The sequence below is a fragment of the Paramisgurnus dabryanus genome, chromosome 15 (assembly GCF_030506205.2).
Source record: "Paramisgurnus dabryanus chromosome 15, PD_genome_1.1, whole genome shotgun sequence".
NCBI classification, from domain to species: domain Eukaryota; kingdom Metazoa; phylum Chordata; class Actinopteri; order Cypriniformes; family Cobitidae; genus Paramisgurnus; species Paramisgurnus dabryanus.
In genome coordinates this window covers 12,804,123-12,823,390 of record NC_133351.1, presented here as the reverse complement: position 1 = coordinate 12,823,390, position 19,268 = coordinate 12,804,123, and positions in this window count along the sequence as shown.

Below are 19,268 nucleotides of genomic sequence, written 5' to 3'. Positions count from 1 at the left end.
TGAAGTGACTGTGAAAGAAATGCGAGAGATGTCTTGTTATACCCAATTGGGCAAATGGCATGAGAGGAACCGATCCAAGCTGGAGCTTCGTAACCTCTGTAGTCTGCAGGCCACCCTTTAGAGCACATAAGGGGAATGTAAAACACCTGTTGAGGGTAAAGCCCTGATGGCACACGCTGTCAAAACCCAATAACTCTGAATGACTTAAACTATAAGCTCTGGCCATGTGGTGCACGTCTTTCTTGGGAGGTATTTCTGGGCAGGGGGAAAGATCTGCTCACTCAGTAAGTCGTTGTGCCGAGTCTACTGGCCTTTTCGTCAACTTTTGTTATATGATGATGGCCGTTTTAGGCTGATTCTTAGCAAATATGATTTTCTCTTATAAAGCCATGTAAAATTATATCGAGCAAATTTTCTACAAAAAGAAGCACAGCAAGCTGACAGCGATTGGATGTAACAGACAAGACTGGAAATCAATGATAATAGTTGCAGGTAAGAGAACATCACAGCATCCATTAATCATTCAAGCGGTTAAGCAATGTGCGAGGACACACAGGTTGAGGGAGTGAAGGCTGCAGCCACAAGCTTTGGCACTAAAAACGCTTGCATTTTCTTGATGAAAGATAAATGTTAAACAACGAGGAGCCCTAAAATCACAAGAGATATCGCATCTAAGCAGCTGCGAAAGCTGTCTGTTTATTACAGGGATACCGGAGAAGAGAAAAAGACAGCAATTATGAGAAGAACTGACGGACAACTAGCAACAAGGAGAGCAATCTTCTCAGCGGCCTAACAATGTGATGAAGGACGCCAGATCTTTTGAAGCAGTGCTCATGAGAGGTCACCAAGCATTTGGTCTCCCACGAAAAAGCTCAGCGCATTAACTATTGAAAAGGTCGTGATGTGTAGAGCAAATGAGTAAAGTGGGGACGGCGCAACGCTTAATTGAGCAAACAGCTGTGAAATGACATCAGCCAAGTGCGCTGTGTTTTCACTCTGCAACAATTTCGCTCTTAAAAGGTTCCATCAGTACCTCGACAGCAAGCCATAGTCCCGTACATTTAATCTTCGCTGTTTTGCAGGCTGCCAGCTGGCAGGGTTCAGAGCAAAAGTGTTCTGGTGTGGGTCACTGGTGTGGAGCTGCCATAAGTGACTCATTGTGCTGCCTCCTGTCACTCACACTACAGAGTGCATTACATTCCACTGATGTGAAAGCACCAGCAACCATATCTGCACAGGCTCTGGATTTATCAAAACACCTCCTAAAAATTTTCAAGGCAATTTATGGATCAAATGCGTGGGAAAAACCTCTAATGGGGGGACTGTGCCTTCTTAAGCCATGATATTCAGGCAGGGTTTTTTCTGAATAACCCTTCACATTACATTAGCCGCTTAATGAAGATCAGTGTGGAAATCTCAATGTGACGTTTTAGTTGAATTTCCGCTGGTCGGAGCTGAAATCTTCAATGTAACAGCTGTGATTCAGCACTTAAGTTCTTAACTACATTAACCTCATAAAATTTCCTTCATTTTAGTATTTGTGACATCAAGGGACCAATTGAAAATGAAATCTCTTTAAACGGTAAAGGACAACATGGCAACGAAAAGCCTTTAAGGATGCATTTAAATAATCTATTAGGAAATAAACCCTTCAGAAATCCACCAACTGAATGTGTGCTACATAACTGTTTTACATGTGTTAACATTTAGGAAATTAATAAAAATACACTTTTACACCAGCATTGGGTCAAAAGGGACAAACCCAACTTTTGGGTTAAATTAACCCAGAAATTTGTTTATATTTGGCCCAACAATGTTTTTTAAACAATCAGTCATTTTAGGTTGAAACAACCCAGCATAAATTAAATTACAACCCAACGATTAAAAATGTAACCGGTTTCATGGTTAACCATGATAAAAATGTCCAACGGTTAGTATTACTGTGTAATTTTTTGATTATCATTTAACCCTGCCAGTGTCACAGCTCAAAAATCCCTGTCCAGCATTAACCAATTTAAGCAACAACGTGAGACAAACACATTCATTTACGTCTGCTGCCATGTGTTTGTGATGACAGTGCTTCACTGACTGAATTTAAATGCAAAACATTTTTAGGAATATCTAGTTGTACTGACACGTTTCTTAATATTTCTTTAGACAGATCCATCCATTTTATTCATTTTTCTTTAAATTATGTGATCTGATGAGCTTTAAAGAGTAACTAAACCCCTGGTCAGAGCCTGACTCCACCCACTGGCAATATTTGAAAAATGCAAGAAAAGTGGGCAGATCCCAACGAAGATAGAGGGGACGAACTAAGCTCGTATCAAGTGTGTGGTGAGATCGTAACAAGGGCGTGGTGAGCTTGAAACTGCTTACATCACGAGTCATTTTTTGGACCCAACATCCAATGGGAAAAATCAACTGCAGTAGCCACCGTTCAACCTGAAGAGGGCAGCAATCAGACGTTTTTACACCATATATTGTAGTATTGAAACACTTTATATCCAAATGTCAAAAAAATTACTAAAATCAATGAACAGCACTAATAAAGCATCATTCTTACAGATCATTAACTTGAAAAAGTTGGTTTAGGGTTTAGTTACTCTTTAAGCTCCTTTCTACTTTGTTCGTTTCTTCCGTGATTGCTGTGAGCACAGGTGTCATGCAGGTTACCCCTGGGTCATAAAGTACACCCGATTTCTCACAACATACGCAGACAGATGCTGATTAATATGAAAATCTAATTTACTCACTTGTGTTTTATCTTAACTAGATTGAACATTTATCTCACAAAACCCCAAATGTGACATGATAAATAAATTTAAATGTTATTTATTTTATGTCTATGCGAACAAAAGTGCACTTACATCTAAAATCAATTTTAAATTTGGTTGCATAAGTTCTTTTTTTTACATTTCTAGAGATTGTTTACAAAACCATGATAATACCATTGTGATTTTGGTCACTGTCCGTGATGTAAAATTTTTATACTATTTTATAACATTGGACTGTAAATAATCCAACAATTTTTTAGTGCAAATATGGAATAAAATTTAGAATTTCTCAAGTAAACTGAGTTCATGTAGCTCAATTGAGGGTTAGATTTACCAGATAACACATAGGCCTATACTGATATATATTGTACCTTGAATTCATGCAGAAGCGCCTGCCGCCTGCATAAATGTAAACTGAATTTGATGTAGACTGTTAAAAAAAAACTAATTGATTTGAAACTTTATAGATTACAAAAGGGTGCATAATTTCATAAAGATATTGACAACCAAGTTCATTAAGCAACTATAAAAACTAAGCACAAGTTCTTCCCAAGTCTCCTCTTTGGTTGTCCTCAATAATCAAACCCATATAACACCAATCTGCTGCTGTTATCATGTCAAGATGTCTCTTTGGCTCTTTCTGCAAGACAATATTTAATTCATAATCATGCTATTTCATTTCTACATGAAAGGCACTGAGGTTAAGGGCAAACTTTTCCTCCCCTCCATTTTTCGAAAACCTCTGATAGCAGGCAAGGTCGCAGACGGGTTTTAATTTCATGCTGATAATTTAGCAAATGGCCTGCACTGGATCACTTTGATGTTGCCGAAGTTTTGGAAATTTCAATCTTGAGCCAGCTACTACGACCCCGCTTCATTAGCGGACCTTTAAATGGTTCACAACAATTAAGCCTGTCAAACGGCTTTTCTCTGCCCAGGAGTAAACCTTGACTAATGATTTGCTAAAAAGTCCTGACTGTCTGTTACAGTGAGCAGTAATTGAATTTAAGCGCTAACAAGCCTTTGAACAAGTGAAAGAAATATTTTATAAGCTTGATGCAATTTGGTGGAGCAGATAATGAATTGTAATGAATATTCCCCTCTGATTTTTCAGTGTAATTGTCGTTTTTCCGAACGTAATAATAACAAGCAGGGAAACAAATCCAGACGAAGACAGAGAACAATCAGACTTCAATATCTTTCTCTCCGTGTCTCGCTTTCTTGTTCTTTTCCTTTTTTTTTGGCTTTTGTCTTGGCTATAGACCGACACTGTTTCCCGCTATTTTGTATTCTTTTGCGTTCACCACCAATAGTTTCCCAGCTATTTTAACGAGCTTGATGTGTCGCAAGAATGCATGCCCAGTTAACTGTGTGTACTAGAAAAGCTATGACAACTATGCTGTTAACGTTGTGCTTTCGAGCCTGCACATAACATAACTATAATGTGAATAAGTAAAAAATTGTGCTAAAGTTTTGTTTCAGGCCAAATGCAGTTTAATTGATCATGCTTTAATCGACCAACAGCAAACATGCATAGATCAAAAAGTTTTTAAACCAGAATAATTGCATTTTGTGTCGGCCATTAACATGACCCCTCATTAGGAACGTATACATATAAATGTGTGCATGTGTCTAGGAACTTAAACGACTGCAAGTGCTTTCTTCTTTATGGAGTTCTTGTGGTTTGATAATCTAAGAAACGATGATTTGTTTTGCAAAAAACTCTTTCCCTTCAATGTAGTCAATTCAAAGAAAAGAAATCTGACATCAAACGATATCATCTAATATGGACCACTTACGCAGGAACAGATCACAACAAGTGTCACAAGCTCGGTAAATTAGCACACAAAATGATGAATTGGATGAAATTGTGTCAGATAAAAACAATCAAATATTAAAAGAGGATACACTTTTCACTTTGACATCAAAAAGTAATCAGCCACAAGAGCCACATCATTTTCTCCATTTAGTGTTAAAGTAATAAAAGCAACGTCAAAGTTCTTAGCGTGATACAGGACCCCGGCTGTTCATTACGCCTCTATACTTTTCCTCTTACTAATAGGGACAATATTTAGGCGAATAAGGTCATTATGGTAATAAGAGTGTTGATAATAAGTCGCAGTTTGCTTATTTGTTTTCCTTTGGCTGTAAATGTTGTGATGAACAAAGGAGGCCAATTAGATTTTAGTCTTTTTCCGAATTAGATTGCTTAGTAGAAAAACAGGGCCATACGCTTTAAATTCATCAGGGATGAACGGAAAATGTGATTAAAATTTCAGAGTAAACTCCTTGTTGGAGAATATATGTTTGCGTATCGGGACACACCGCACACTCGCTGTAATTACCTGAGAGAATTTGATTCCTCCTAAGTGGGTTACCAGTGGATTTGGAAGTATTCACAGAGTGTTAAAGGTTTGGGTGAGTTATTGTATTTTATTGTACGATCTTGCAATAAGGCACCTAATTGTGTTAAATGCCTGAGCAGAAACATTGCTCAAAATAGTTTTTAAAATGATATTATCAGTTAATTTCCAGCTCCTTCCAACCTAACTTATTTACTAGCTTACACTTAACTTAAATGTATGCATAAAAGAGAAGGCCTAATATATGCACAGTAAAGTTAAGCATGTGTATTTGTATCTACAGGGACTTTTTATAACCTGCTTTATACACTTAATAGCACTTATAGCTTTAGCTTATGTCATTTTTTTAAAGACAGGCTTCCCAAATCATCATCATATCTACAGACACACACACATATATACAGTATGAGTTCTTGAGTACTTACCAATGCAGTGGTACTTACACATATCCAGTTAACAATAACTGGTGGGCAACGGCATCCCCAGTGCAAAGGTCATGGGTTCGATCCCAGAAAACAAACCAGCCTATCCAGTTTCCATGAGAAAAACGTTTTGCACTTGCTGCTTCGCCAACCAAAGAAAAAACACAAAAAAGTCACTGATCATGCTCTTCAAAAGTTCAGATATATCATATAAATGCCACAGTTTTCAGTTGTTAATAAAATGCCCTACTCATCGTGGTGTATTTGCAATGCACAATTATTTCCATGAGTTCCACAAGTGTCCCAAAAAAGGACGTTAAGCTGCTGAGATACAGGGATCATTATTCTGTTGATTTCAAGTTCTCATACCCCATGAGTCCTATCAGTTTATATATAATATTAATGCTAATGTCCTTATTTATAAAACATTTTAATGAGGAAAAATCTTGGGGAATGAACTCACCACGTCCACCTCAGCTGTTGACCCTGATGTCACTGCAAACGTTTATTCTTCTTAAACAGCTTCTACCACCCTGCCTGGTCCAACCAACTTCTCAATTTAGGCTCAAGCAATCAGTCTGCAATCATATTGTAAACAAAACCATGTGATGCAACCGTCTGCAGCTACAGCATTAAACTTAACTTAATACCTGAAAGTGCAAATTGTTTTGGCAGGCGGGGTAAATAGCATCTCGATGCCCTATTCAATCGTACCACGTTTGGAAATGTCTGGGCTCGATGAGTTCCTGTCAGGAACTTCCTGATTACATTTGGTGGTTCGATATGCCGCCAGCTCTACCGAAGCGTTCGACTTCAAACGGGTCTGCGCAGACCGATCGGCGTATGACATCACGTTCCACGAGAACGATTAGAAACGCGTGGCTCTCGCGGGACTTTGATGTCATACGCCGTTTAATCTGCGCAGCTACGTTTGGAATAGCTGTTACGTTGACGCCTCTCGTTAGTTTCGCGCTGTTCTGACGCGCAACAGGTCACGAGATTAGGCTTGTTTGAGATGAGCAAATTCTGCGCAGAATCGATCACCGGTGATCAGCGCAAGATGCATTCCGGTTAGAAAAGTGTCCGATTTACGTCCGACTTGCTCTGATGTCACGCTGACGTGTACAAAATAACTCTCGCGATGGAGAGGCGGGCTCGTCGGATTCTACAGCCGAGCGCAGTTGCTCTCCACCGACTGCGTTGACGAAAAGCACGATGGGAAAAGACTTGCTGACGACATAGCTTAATGCTGATTTGCCCGGGAATGTCAGCTGATGACTTTTTAATTCTAAAAACTCCACTTCCTGCAGTAGTTTTTATATTTATTCAACTTGTTCTTGACTTATGACATTTATATTATTAATAAATTCCTTTAAACTTTTATATTGGTGTTGTATTATTTGTACAGTGTGCTGTTTATATTTCACACAGAAACGAATTTGTATTACGTCTAGACTTAGATTACATCCTCACATTTACTAAGAAGCCTTTTCCAATAATGAACAGTTCAGCTTTGTTGATTCTCCTTATAAACATCTTAATGTAAATGCATTTGTTGGTTTTTCAGTTGCATCTATTTAATCCGCGATAAAATACGCGAACGCGATCTCTTCCATTGCTGACGTTTGCAGTCAACAACACTGCGAGATTCATGAAGCGTCCGGCTTGCCTCCACTTTTTTTACTCCTCCCCTCACTGCAGCCGGCTACTCTCGCCTATATTTCAGGCGAGGCAATCTGCATCTCAAACAAGCCTACTATGTAGCTTATTGGTCTTCTTTACATCTACAAACATGTATTGTGTGGGTGTATGCATACATTACGGACATAATATCCACCTCACGTGACCTATATGGTTCGTGTTGGCAAACAAGTACAGTCCATAATGAATAAACGTGTAGCTAAAGCATGGGTTCGATCCCAGAGAGCACACAAACTGTGGTAAAAATTTATTAAAATGAAGATCCTCTCCCATATACTGTAAGTAAATGTTTTATTTCCTATTACTTGAACTTGAAAAGAGCCGTCTAGCTTTCATTTTTGTTTTAGTGTATTTTTTATTTATTTAAGGACAACGCCACAGTTTTTCAATATTTAATGTTTTTACCTCTAGTTGAATTAGATGAATTAACACATAGGCTATCTATATTTTTTCAATGTTTGCACATAATCTTTGCACAGCGGTTTGTGAATGTGTTAGCATTAAGCCTAGCCCCATTCATTCCTTAGGATCCAAACCGGTATGAATTTAGAAGGCACCAAAAACCTTCATGTTTTCTCTATTTAAAGACTGTTACATGAGTAGTTACACAAGTAAATATGGTGGCACAAAATAAAATGATGTTACAAACTAAGTTATCTTCCGCCATACAATGTACTTATCATTTTTTATCCGCTTAAAAAATTTGGCACGTTTTACTTTGTGTAACTATACTTACTTGTGTAAATACTCCTGTATAGGAAAAAATTGAAGTGTTTGGTGGCTTCTAAATTCATCGCTGTATGGATCCTAAGGAATGAATGGGGCTAGGCTAAGCGCTAACACATTCATGACGCGCTGTGCAAAGATGAAGTGCGCGTATTGAACAAGATGTATGTATTAATTTGTCTAAGTTGAGGTAAGAACATAGTAATATATTGAAAAACGGTGTTGTGTTCCTTTAACTTTTGAAATCTGGGATAAAGAAGTGTCCATTCTATGCATCCTGAGAAATAGATGGGTGTTTCTGACATAGCCTACTATTTTTTTGCATACAGACATGAACATACCGATATTCACATACTGTATTGAAATTATGCAGTTTCAGATGCAGATTTTTTGTTCCGGTGGGCGTAAGCTTTCCTCCCATTATCAATGACGTAGATACTCTCATGAGTGGCAGGTGACACCGTGCGCTGCTTGCTGAAGACATGGGTAGGAAAAAACTGAATTAATTTGACAATGAATAAGTGACAGACGTTTCTGTTCTGTCTCTCTCTTGCCATCTCTCTCCGTCTCTAATTGTGCTCCGGACAGCTTTAAGCACATCTGGGAATTGCATCGACGCTCTGGCAAAGATGAACGGGCCCTCTATGCTTTGTTGCTGCTGTATTTGCATGATAATTAGTCGTGGGCTGTATATATTTTAATTTATTTATTCTCCCGTGCTTCAGAGCGAGAGAGAGAGAGAAATGCAGCTACATGCATTAATTACAATGATTAAAGTGTTGACTGAGCAGTCTCTTGATGTGTTTATTAAATTCATCCAAAAATTGACAGACGAGACTTTGGAACCCAGTGAGATTTTGACGATTTTATGTGATTGAAAAGGACCTGTGTGCACTATAAAACTATTTCTTATTACAACACAAAGTGTTGATTTAACAGTTGATTTTAAAGCTAAATCAGATAGTATTACAAGCATAGTGTCAGTTTCCTGTTCAGGCTAAAACTTTCCAGAAAGTCTGTAATTGACAAATATCACCTTGAGCGAGCCATCAGTGCCGAAGTGGGCTAGAAGAACCGTTCGACTCTCAAACTATCCGATAAACTGGGACGTGAATTCTGCGCTTCACTGTTAGACTGATATGATAGCTGTCAAGTTGATGGAGGTCCCATCCTCCGGCCTCCTCCAGGTCTGCAGGCAGAAGCCTGTATTCTGACCAAGCCCCATCCATCCCAGCATACACTGCGGGCTATTATAATTAAAGCAACTCCTTACTGTTGAAACGTCATGTCTATCCCATTCCCCAACATGCATTGGGAACAAAGGGAACAATCTATTTTCCTGATAGAAGCCAGCAGTTGGTAAGAGGTTTGAGATGAGTGCGAGGATACAATTTGCCTAGAGAGTGCCCGAGGATCAAGCCAGCCCTGACTCACTCTGGAATGAGGCTGTCAGCTGGCAACCAGCAGTAATTGCTTCCCATGGCAGGACCCCACCAGCCAGAGAAGAATGTGTGCGTTGAGCTCGTCAACCCGGGGATCAATTTTCACAACAGCCGAATCATAATTGTTTTTAAGGATAAGGAACTTGTTGCGAATGCGAGCGGAGGGCGAGGCCTGATTGACACTCATTGACCGGAGCGGGTGGGGTAGGAGTATTCCGGCTGATCGAGCCCACGGCTCGTAGGCGTGCCATGCTGTTTGTCACTCAGGTTGAGAGAAGTGCAGAACGAAAATTATAAGAAATTGTGACCCGAGCCTGCAACAGACCAATGGTGAAACAGTTCGCTATGCAGACAGTCCTGTGCTTTAAAGTTAAGATGCATGCCTTGTTGCTTATAGTTATTTAAAGCTCATTGCTACAGTGCACCCAGAAGTCCTTGAATATCCGCCCTGCATAGAAAATGTTTAGTCCTATAACAATCTTTCATCTGTCTCAGGATAATTTCGTACACTGTCAGGCACCGAATTGAATTGTAGGACACTTGGATGGCTGCTGCCACTGCCAACAGGTCCCAAGACCATCTCAAATGTCACTTCAGCCGACTGCTAACATGTGGCCCCTTGGCCAGTGTCTCTGACACGCTATTATCTGTCTGGAGAAGAGAAGACACAGTGTTGTCAGAAACCTGTGTCTCTACACATGTATCCATCACAGAGTGGCAGATGGCTTGGATCAAATTATTTTTGTGTTAAAAGGGCTGTGTGAAGTTTCAAAATGTGACTGCCGCAGATGCCTCTCACAGGAGGCATAATGGAGCATCTTGTGTGGCTGCTGCAGATGCCTCTTGCAAAAGGCATAATAGAGGAGCACCTTGGGAGAATCCAGCAGCTATATGGATGAGACTGAAGCTTTCTTCAGGCTCAACCTAGCAAATTTACAAAAGAATGCATTAAGGTACCAAGAGGCGTCAGCAAAAAGTTGTTTTTTTTACTGAACGTCAGTAGTAATGCACAAGTACAAACTTTAAAACTAATTCCACCTTGGCTGGTTAAAAATATGTGGTAGTGTATATATTGTGTGTATATACTGTATATATATTTTTTTTCACCCTGGACCACAAAATCAGTCACAAGTAGCACGGGTTTAGTTATAACAAAAGCCAAAAATACATTGTATGGGTCAAAATTATTGATTTTTCTTTTATGACTGAAGTCATTGGGATATTATGTAAAGATTATGTTTCATGAAGATATTTTGAAATGTCCTATACACTCACCTAAAGGATTATTAGGAACACCTGTTTAATTTCTCATTAATGCAATTATCTAATCAACCAATTACATGGCAGTTGCTTCAATGCATTTAGGGATGTGGTCCGGGTCAAGACAATCTCCTGAACTCCAAACTGAATGTCCGAATGGAAAAGAAAGTGAGTTAAGCAATTTTGAGCGTGGCATGGTTGTTGATGCCAGATGGGCCGGTCCGAGTATTTCACAATCTTCTCAGTTACTGGGATTTTCACGCACAACCATTTCTAGGGTTTACAAAGAATGCTGTAAAAGGGGAAAACATCCAGTATGCGGTAGTCCTGTGGGCGAGAATGCCTTGATGCTAGAGGTCAGAGGAGATTGGCCCGACTGATTCAAGCTGATAGAAGAGCAACTTTGACTGAAATATTCACTCGTTACAACCGAGGTATGCAGCAAAGCATTTGTGAAGCCACAACACGCACAACCTTGAGGCGGATGGGCAACAACAGCAGAAGACCCCACTGGGTACCACTCATCTCCACTACAAATAGGAAAAAGAGGCTACAATTTGCATGAGCTCACCAAAATTGGACAGTTGAAGACTGGAAAAATGTTGCCTGGTCTGATGAGTCTCGATTTCTGTTGAAACATTCAGATGGTTAGAATTTGGCGTAAACAGAATGAGAACATGGATCCATCATGCCTTGTTACCACTGTGCAGGCTGCTGATGGTGGTGTAATGGCGTGGGGGATGTTTTCTTGGCACACTTTAGGCCCCTTAGTGCCAATTAGACATCATTTAAATGCCACTGCCTACCTGAGCATTGTTTCTGACCATGTCCATCCCTTTATGACCACCATGTACCCATCCTCTGATGGCTACTTCCAGCAGGATAATGCACCATGTCACAAAGCTCGAATCATTTCAAATTGGTTTCTTGAACATGACAATAAGTTCACTGTACTAAAAGGGCCCCCACAGTCACCAGATCTCAACCCAGTAGAGCATCCTTGGGATGTGGTGGAACGGAGCTTTGTGCCCTGGATGTGCATCACACAAATCTCTATGAACTGCAAGATGCTATCCTATCAATATGAGCCAACATTTCTAAAGAATGCTTTCAGCACCTTGTTTAATCAATGCCACATAGAATTAAGGCAGTTAAGGCGAAAGGGGGTCAAACACAGAATTATTATGGTGTTCTTAATAATCCTTTAGTTGGGTGAATATATTTTAATATATAGTTAATATATAGTACTGTACAAAAGTCTTAGGCCACCACCACCAGACTTGTTGTTTTAGAAATTTTAATGTCCATCCATATTATGTATATATACACATTTTAAAGGCACTTGCACTGTTGTCATAATAGTAAAAATCAATCTGCTTTCTCAGTACTCCACTTTCGTGACATCTGTCACTTCAGCTATCGAAACAGGTTTGATATTAACGATTTGAGGGCCAAAATTGGGGCCAGTCTTATTGTAAATGATTAATCGATTACATTTTTCCAAATTTAAAAATGCAATTACTGCAGTATCTTTCCATCATAACGCATTTGCTGTTTACTCTGAGCTACAGCAGATTCCATCTTGAATCCAGTGCACACACAAAAGCACTCAGACTCAGATTGTCACTCTGTCACTGGTGTTGTGTCAGGCCCAGAGGTGGACCTGCAAATGGCTCCTCAGTCTGATCAGTGCTCCAAAGTACTGTAGTTGTCACAGCAGGAAAACGCTGGAGCACCTTGATGTAGTGTACAGCTTACCTACAGGCAGGCCTTTGTCTGTGCCAGCCTCTTCCCTGTGAATGGATGAGAGCTGCATGACTGCTTTAGCAGACAGCCAGCCCTCGTACACCAGCAGGAGATGAAGCTCACAGCAGGGTTTGTGTGTATGTGTACGAGGGTATTTGTGTGTCTGTGCTTGTGTGTGTGCTAGGCATCTGTTGTAATGTCTATGTTGATTGGCCATCATGTATACGTGTTTGCGTGCGTGTGTGTTTAACCCACAGGAATTAATTAGCTTGGCTTTTACAGAAGAGAGTTGTCTATTGTATGTTTGGACAGCATGCTGAGAAGGTTGATTTTTTTATTTTATTTATTCAGTATGTTTCTTTTACATGAGTAGATGTGCTGAGATTTATACTAGGAAGCGTGTGCCCATTACACGAAATTACGTACCTATAGTCACGTCATTTTTTGATTCTTTTTTGTGATACTGTCAGGAATTTCCCCGTTTTTCTCGATCGTATCACAAATTTCTGTTTATGTGTCATTGTCACGTATTGGTTACTTAACTGTTTTGTCCAATTTTCTTTCCATTTGTCGCTTGGGTTTAGGGTTAGATTAACATAAAATGACATCCTTACCCAAACCCAACTCTAAAAGCAGTTGAGTAACCAATACGTGACAATGACACATAAACAGAAATTTGTGATATGATTATGAAAAACGCGGAAATTCGTGACAGTATCACGAAAAAAGAATAAAAAAAAATTTTGACTACTGGTGGGTGGTGCAAACAGGCAAATCTGGAAAATTATTTCACACTGTTTTGGAAAACACTACCATTTTTCAATATTTTACTATGTTCTTCCCTCAACTTAATTAATACATACCTTTTCTTAATGTGTGCACTTAATCGTTGTCCAACGTGTGTCCATTTAGTCTAGCACCATTCTTAGGATCCAAACAGGGATGAATTTAGAAGCCACCACACAATTCAATGTTTTCCCTATTTAAAGACTGTTACATGAGTAGTTAAATAAATGTGGCGATTTTCTAAGCGGATAAAAAATGTGAACTATATTGTATGGCAGAAGAGCACTTAGTTTGCAGCACTAAAACCTCGGGCGCAGTAACATCATCACTCCCCCTCTTGCTCAAACTTTCCGAAGTCAAGAGTGATGATGGTTCTGCGCCCAAGGTCGAAGTGCTGCAAATTTTACACTCAAAATTAGAGGTTCAAAGGAGATCTTAAAGGGTTAGTTCATCCAAAAATGAAAATTATGTCATTAATGACTCACCCTCATGCCGTTCCAAACTAGTAAGACCTCCGTTCATCTTTTGGAAACACAGTTTAAGATTTTTTAGATTTAGTTTAGTTTCATTGAAAATCTACGTATGGTATACTGTTCATGTCCCGAAAGGTAATAAAAACATCATCAAAATAGTCCATGTGACATCAGTGGGTCAGTTAGAATGTGTTGAAGCATCGAAAATACATTTTGGTCCAAAAATAAAAAAATACGACTTTATTCAGCATTGTCTTCTCTTCCGGGTCTGTTGCGAATCCACGTGCACTACACTGCAGTGACACTGCTGACGTGTTATCTGGTGCGCCCGAGCTTCGTTTACAGTCTTCATTTTCATTTTTGAATGAACTAATCCTTTAACAATGGCACAAACTGAGTATATTTGCGAGTCATAGCTTTATGAGTCAAAATAAAAATTTACAAAACCTGTCGCTGGGGCAGTACCCTTTTAATAAGGTACACATTACCTTGTTAAATGGTACCGTACCTGTTACTGTGCATTCAGACCGCCCTCGGCGAGAGCGTCAATAAAAGCTCTGGCTGCCCTGCCAACGACGCTAAAGAAAAGGTGTAGTGGACGCTCTGACGCTCGAATGCATTCTCTGAACTCCTCTCAGGCGGAGGTTTCCGCCTTCCGATTGGTTGCCGCCGAACATTTCCGCCTTCCGATTGGTTGCCGCCGAACCGCGTCATATCTCATTACCATAAAGTTGAGTTGATTTCAACTCTCCTCGACGCTCATGCTGTACATAACGCGCCTTGCTGCTCGCCAGAGGTCGCCGCCGGCTCTCATTGAAAATAAATGACTTCCGGCCACTTTGACGCTCTCGCCGGTGGCGGTCTGAATGCACAGTTACAGTTTTTGACAGTGTAATGTGGCCTTAATGAAATATCCTGCAAAAACTATAAGTCTATTACAGGCGTCAGCGTTAACGATTGATGGAGGGTGTGGCTGAAGCGTGGCCACGGCGCGATTGTAATAGTGACAACAGCCAATTAAAGTGGCTTCTCTGTTCTTCAGTCTTGCATAAAGATTGGTTAGCATCTGCACTAGATTATTTGCATAAGGTGATCTGATTGACCGACGCCTACGTTTTCGCTTGAAAAGATGAAAAATGTTCAACTTCTGTCACAGGCAACGCTAGTGACTGCCACAATTCAGTTCGGCAACGCATTACGTCACCCATTCAACGTAAATAAGAAGCGTTAATGTTAATGTACTATTACTTGTGTTAGAAGAAGATGCATGTCAAAGGTATCTAAGAAAACTGCCCAACTATCCATATAATCTCCCCAAATGCATTTCACTCTAAATCCTCTCTCAAATAAATAGGAAGTGGGCCACACAAGGCCCAAAGATGAAGACTTGGTATCAAGGTTCAACACCAGGCCCCGTGTAAACACAACACCCACAGCACGTGCATGAACGTTTCAGCTTCACCTCCATCCAAATTAACCCGGGGCCTGACGCACCTCTCGCCTCTACCTTTGCAGAATCTCAAGTATCTTATGCAAACTGTGCGCGTTTGTTGGGGAGCTCTGGCAGCAACTGATGAGCGTCTCATTATCTCCACACCAGCCGTACACAGTAAGAGGAGCATAATCAAAGCCTGGGGGTACGTATTAATTATCCTTTTGAATAGTGATGAAATTTTAAAAAGATCTCCTTAAGGCTCCCATCATCAGCAGATGAAACAAAGCTCGGCACAGCTTGCGCGTTGAGGCTCACATGTGTTTTTACATCTGTTCAGGATATTTCAATTTGATGCTCAACAAGCTGAGCCTGAGATTAAAGGATCATACGTGTCATCCACACAAACATCACTTCCAGAGCGGGCGCACGTGAGCTCAGCTTTTCCAAGAGAGAGGCGTCACCGCCGCAGACGACGCAGTCGCATTTCTGTCTGCGTGCGTGTCCCCTGCATGTCTATAAGTGAAGGCTGACGCGATGCCTCTCACATGTTCGAGATGTCGAGGAAGGAGTCTTTTCTTTGTATGTGTGTGTGGAAATTTGCTTTTAAGAAATATTTATGAGCCGGTACCTTTTTTTTTTATAAAAGAAAGCGTTGTCTTTAATGAACATGTTTTAGAGATTGTTTCAGCATCTATAATTTATAAGGTAAGACTTCATCTGTGAACAGGGCTAGTTTGTAAATGTGAATACTTAATAATTACGAAAAAATACATCTCACGCAGCTCCTGTACTGGAATAATATGACACTTCTGGAGCAGACAGATATTCTCAGTAGAAGGCCGATGTGTGTATGTGCCTGTTTGTCTGCGTCCGTATCTTATGGGGGGGTTCCACATAGTGGTTGGGAGGGGGTTGTTGACGTTGGCAGCATTTGATATTAGCAAATCAGTTTGCACAAATGGCATTCCCTTACTAGTGTACATACAATTAGTCATATTACAACTCATTAGCTTGTTGTACCTCAACACACTTTTGTTTGCACCGAGGTATTTTTAGAAAGTGCCTAAATGGAGCACAGGGACAACAATTTGAATTTTGCTCACCACATTACAAAAACCTCACCCCACATATTACAATCTTTTCAAATATTTTTCCACAACATAAACAGCCTAATTTGTATATGGGAAACAGATTGGATATCATAAACATCTAGTGGGCTGCCATGCTGTCAGCTGCCTGCTTAGACAGCTGCCTTCTAAGGAACCATCATGAGAACTGAAATAGAAACTCATAAATGACTTATTTGGAATGATCTATAAACTAACCCTATGTGTCATACAAATAGCACTACACCCTAAGCTCACAAGAGAATTGACTCGCCATTGATTTCAGTAGATTTTGGCATTAGCATTTTCAAAAAACTGTTTTTGAGCAAGTAGGCTACAGAAAATCAGTGTTCAAAACCATATCCTTACTTGACCGTAATATGCAACTACACTATAAAGATGGGTTATTTTTAAAGGTCACGTTCTTTCTGATCCCATTTTTTAAACCCTAGTTAGTGTGCAATGTTGCTATAATAGCATAAATAATACCTGTAAAATGATAAAGCTTAAAAGTTCACTGCCAGGCGATATATTTTCTTTAACAGAATTCACCTTTCAAAGCCTACAGCGAATGGCCGGTTTGGACTACAGCCCTCTACTTCCTGCTTTAATGAATTCAATAAAACAGTTTTTGACTAAACTCCGCCCACAGGAATACGTCAGTCGCCAGCTTTGGCTCAAACGGCTCTGCTAAGCTAAGTTGTTGTTGAATCACAACACACTAAACAAACTACACAATCAAAACTTGATACGTATTTCTGAAGTAGGGACTTTATAGAACGAGGAAGACATCAGCCCGTTTTTAAGACAGTGAAAACAGCGGTAAATTGTGTGAAAAATAAAGGGCTCTATTTTAACGATCTGAAACGCAAGTGCGAAGCGCAACGTTTAAGTGAGTTTGTGGGCGGATCTTGGGCGCTGTTGCTATTTTCCCAGGGTGAGAAATAACTCTTGCGCCGGGCGCAAATCAATAAGGGGTTGGTCTGAAGTAGGTTCATTATTCATAGGTGTGGTGTGGGCGTAACGTCAAATAAACCAATCAGAACGCTAGCCAACATTCCCTTTAAACGCAAGGGCGCAAGTTCCATGGCGGGTTGCTATTATTATGACGGATTTACCAGGCGCACGCCAGGAGCGGTTTACAGCCGAGGAGACCGACGTCCTTGTACGGGGGAATCCCACGCTTGCCAGCATAAATCGGGCACGCCGTGTAACGGGAGGTGGATCTGCCTCAGGACTTGACGCCAGCAGAGGACATCGCTGCGTCCACCCTTACCGCTGAAAGGGTTTGGGGGCTTTGAAATCTGACCCAAGAAACGCAAGCAAGGTCCAACCCCAAAGTACTCTTACAAATCAAGTTCATATACATTAAGGTTTCTTATGAAAACATTTTAACTATTATTTACATAAAATAAACGTAATACAGCCACACAACAAAGTTATGAAAATATTTTAATCGTTATTTGCATGAGAATAAATAAAAACTATCACCACAATGCTCACCACTATGATTCCCCTTATCTCGTGTATTAATATTTTTAAGTGTAACAATTTATGATTTGCAAAAATAACTGTTGCATCTGTGTAGATTAGATAAGCAAAGTGTATGCGCGTTGTGCACGCTATACATTATGGTCAAGCATGCGCCCTTAAAATAGCATAATGAACCACGCGCAACGCGCCACTGACTTTAGACTAGTTTTTTTTGGTTAGTAGCGCAATTGTTTTTTGAAACTGCAAAATAGCATAAGAGATGGTTTGCGCTGCAACACGCCTCCTTTTTGCGCTGAACCGCCCAGGGAGCGCAAGTTCATTCCCTAGTTTGCTGACGTGCATCTGTGGAGGGAAAAACCCCGCTGTGCGCCGGCGCAAAATACGAATGATACATGCGTCACTGACAAAGTCAATTGCGCTGGGTGCAAGATAGGGCCCAAAGTTTTTTACACGTGAAACATGAGCACATGTTATATTGTGCACTGTAAACACAATCAAAGCTTTAAAAACACAGAAAGAACGGGACCTTTAACACAGCGTTGGGGCAAAAGGGTCAAATCCAGCCGTTGGGTTAAATGTACCCAGAAAATGTTTATATTTGACCCAACAATGGGTTAAACAACTCATAGAATAAATTACAACACAACAGATTAGGTTTGTCCCTTGTTGACCCAATGCTTGGTTGGGTTAAAAATAACCCAGCATTTTTTAGGGTGTACTTATGATTTATATATTGAGCTGGTGGGTACAATTATGACCCTGGACCACAAAACCAGTCATTTTTTAAATATTTGAATACATAAGATTTCCATTAATTTCTATTGAAAATCTGAAATCTGAGGGTGCCAAAAAATCTAAATATTGAGACAATCACATATTACTAAAGATAAATATTTTTTATATATATATTTACAATTGAAAATTTACAAAATATCTTCATGGAACATGATCAATATCCTAATGATTCTTGGCATAAAACATCTATAATTTTGACCCATACATCGTATTGTTGACTATTGCTACAAATAAACCCATGCAACTTATGACACAATTTAGTGTGAAATGTCAGTATGCTGTGGCTTCAACACATGTAAAGATAAGTACGCAATTTTATGTTATAGTTTTACGTTTCAAACAGAGATGGCGACATACAGGAAAAAGTAATGTTGACATTTGAAATCACCCAAACAAACACGCCCCTACCCCAATAGAATCTGGACCTTCTTTTGATAGACCCGCCCCACACATACGCAACCCAAGCAACGATGCTGGTTAGTAGACACGCCCCTTACTGCTGATTGGCTACAAGTGTGTTTTGGTACTGTGCCTGACCCCCTTTTCCAGTGTTTTTCAAAAATCATGCACACCACCTTTAAGCTCACAGTGGAATTTTCTAAAAGGGCATAAACATACATAGCATGCACAAATAATTGTGCTCCTGTATAGTGGTAGATCATTGTGTTTGCAGCGCAAAAGGTCATGAGTTCAAACCCAGAAAACACAGATATACTGATAAACATGAATGTATGCACTTTAC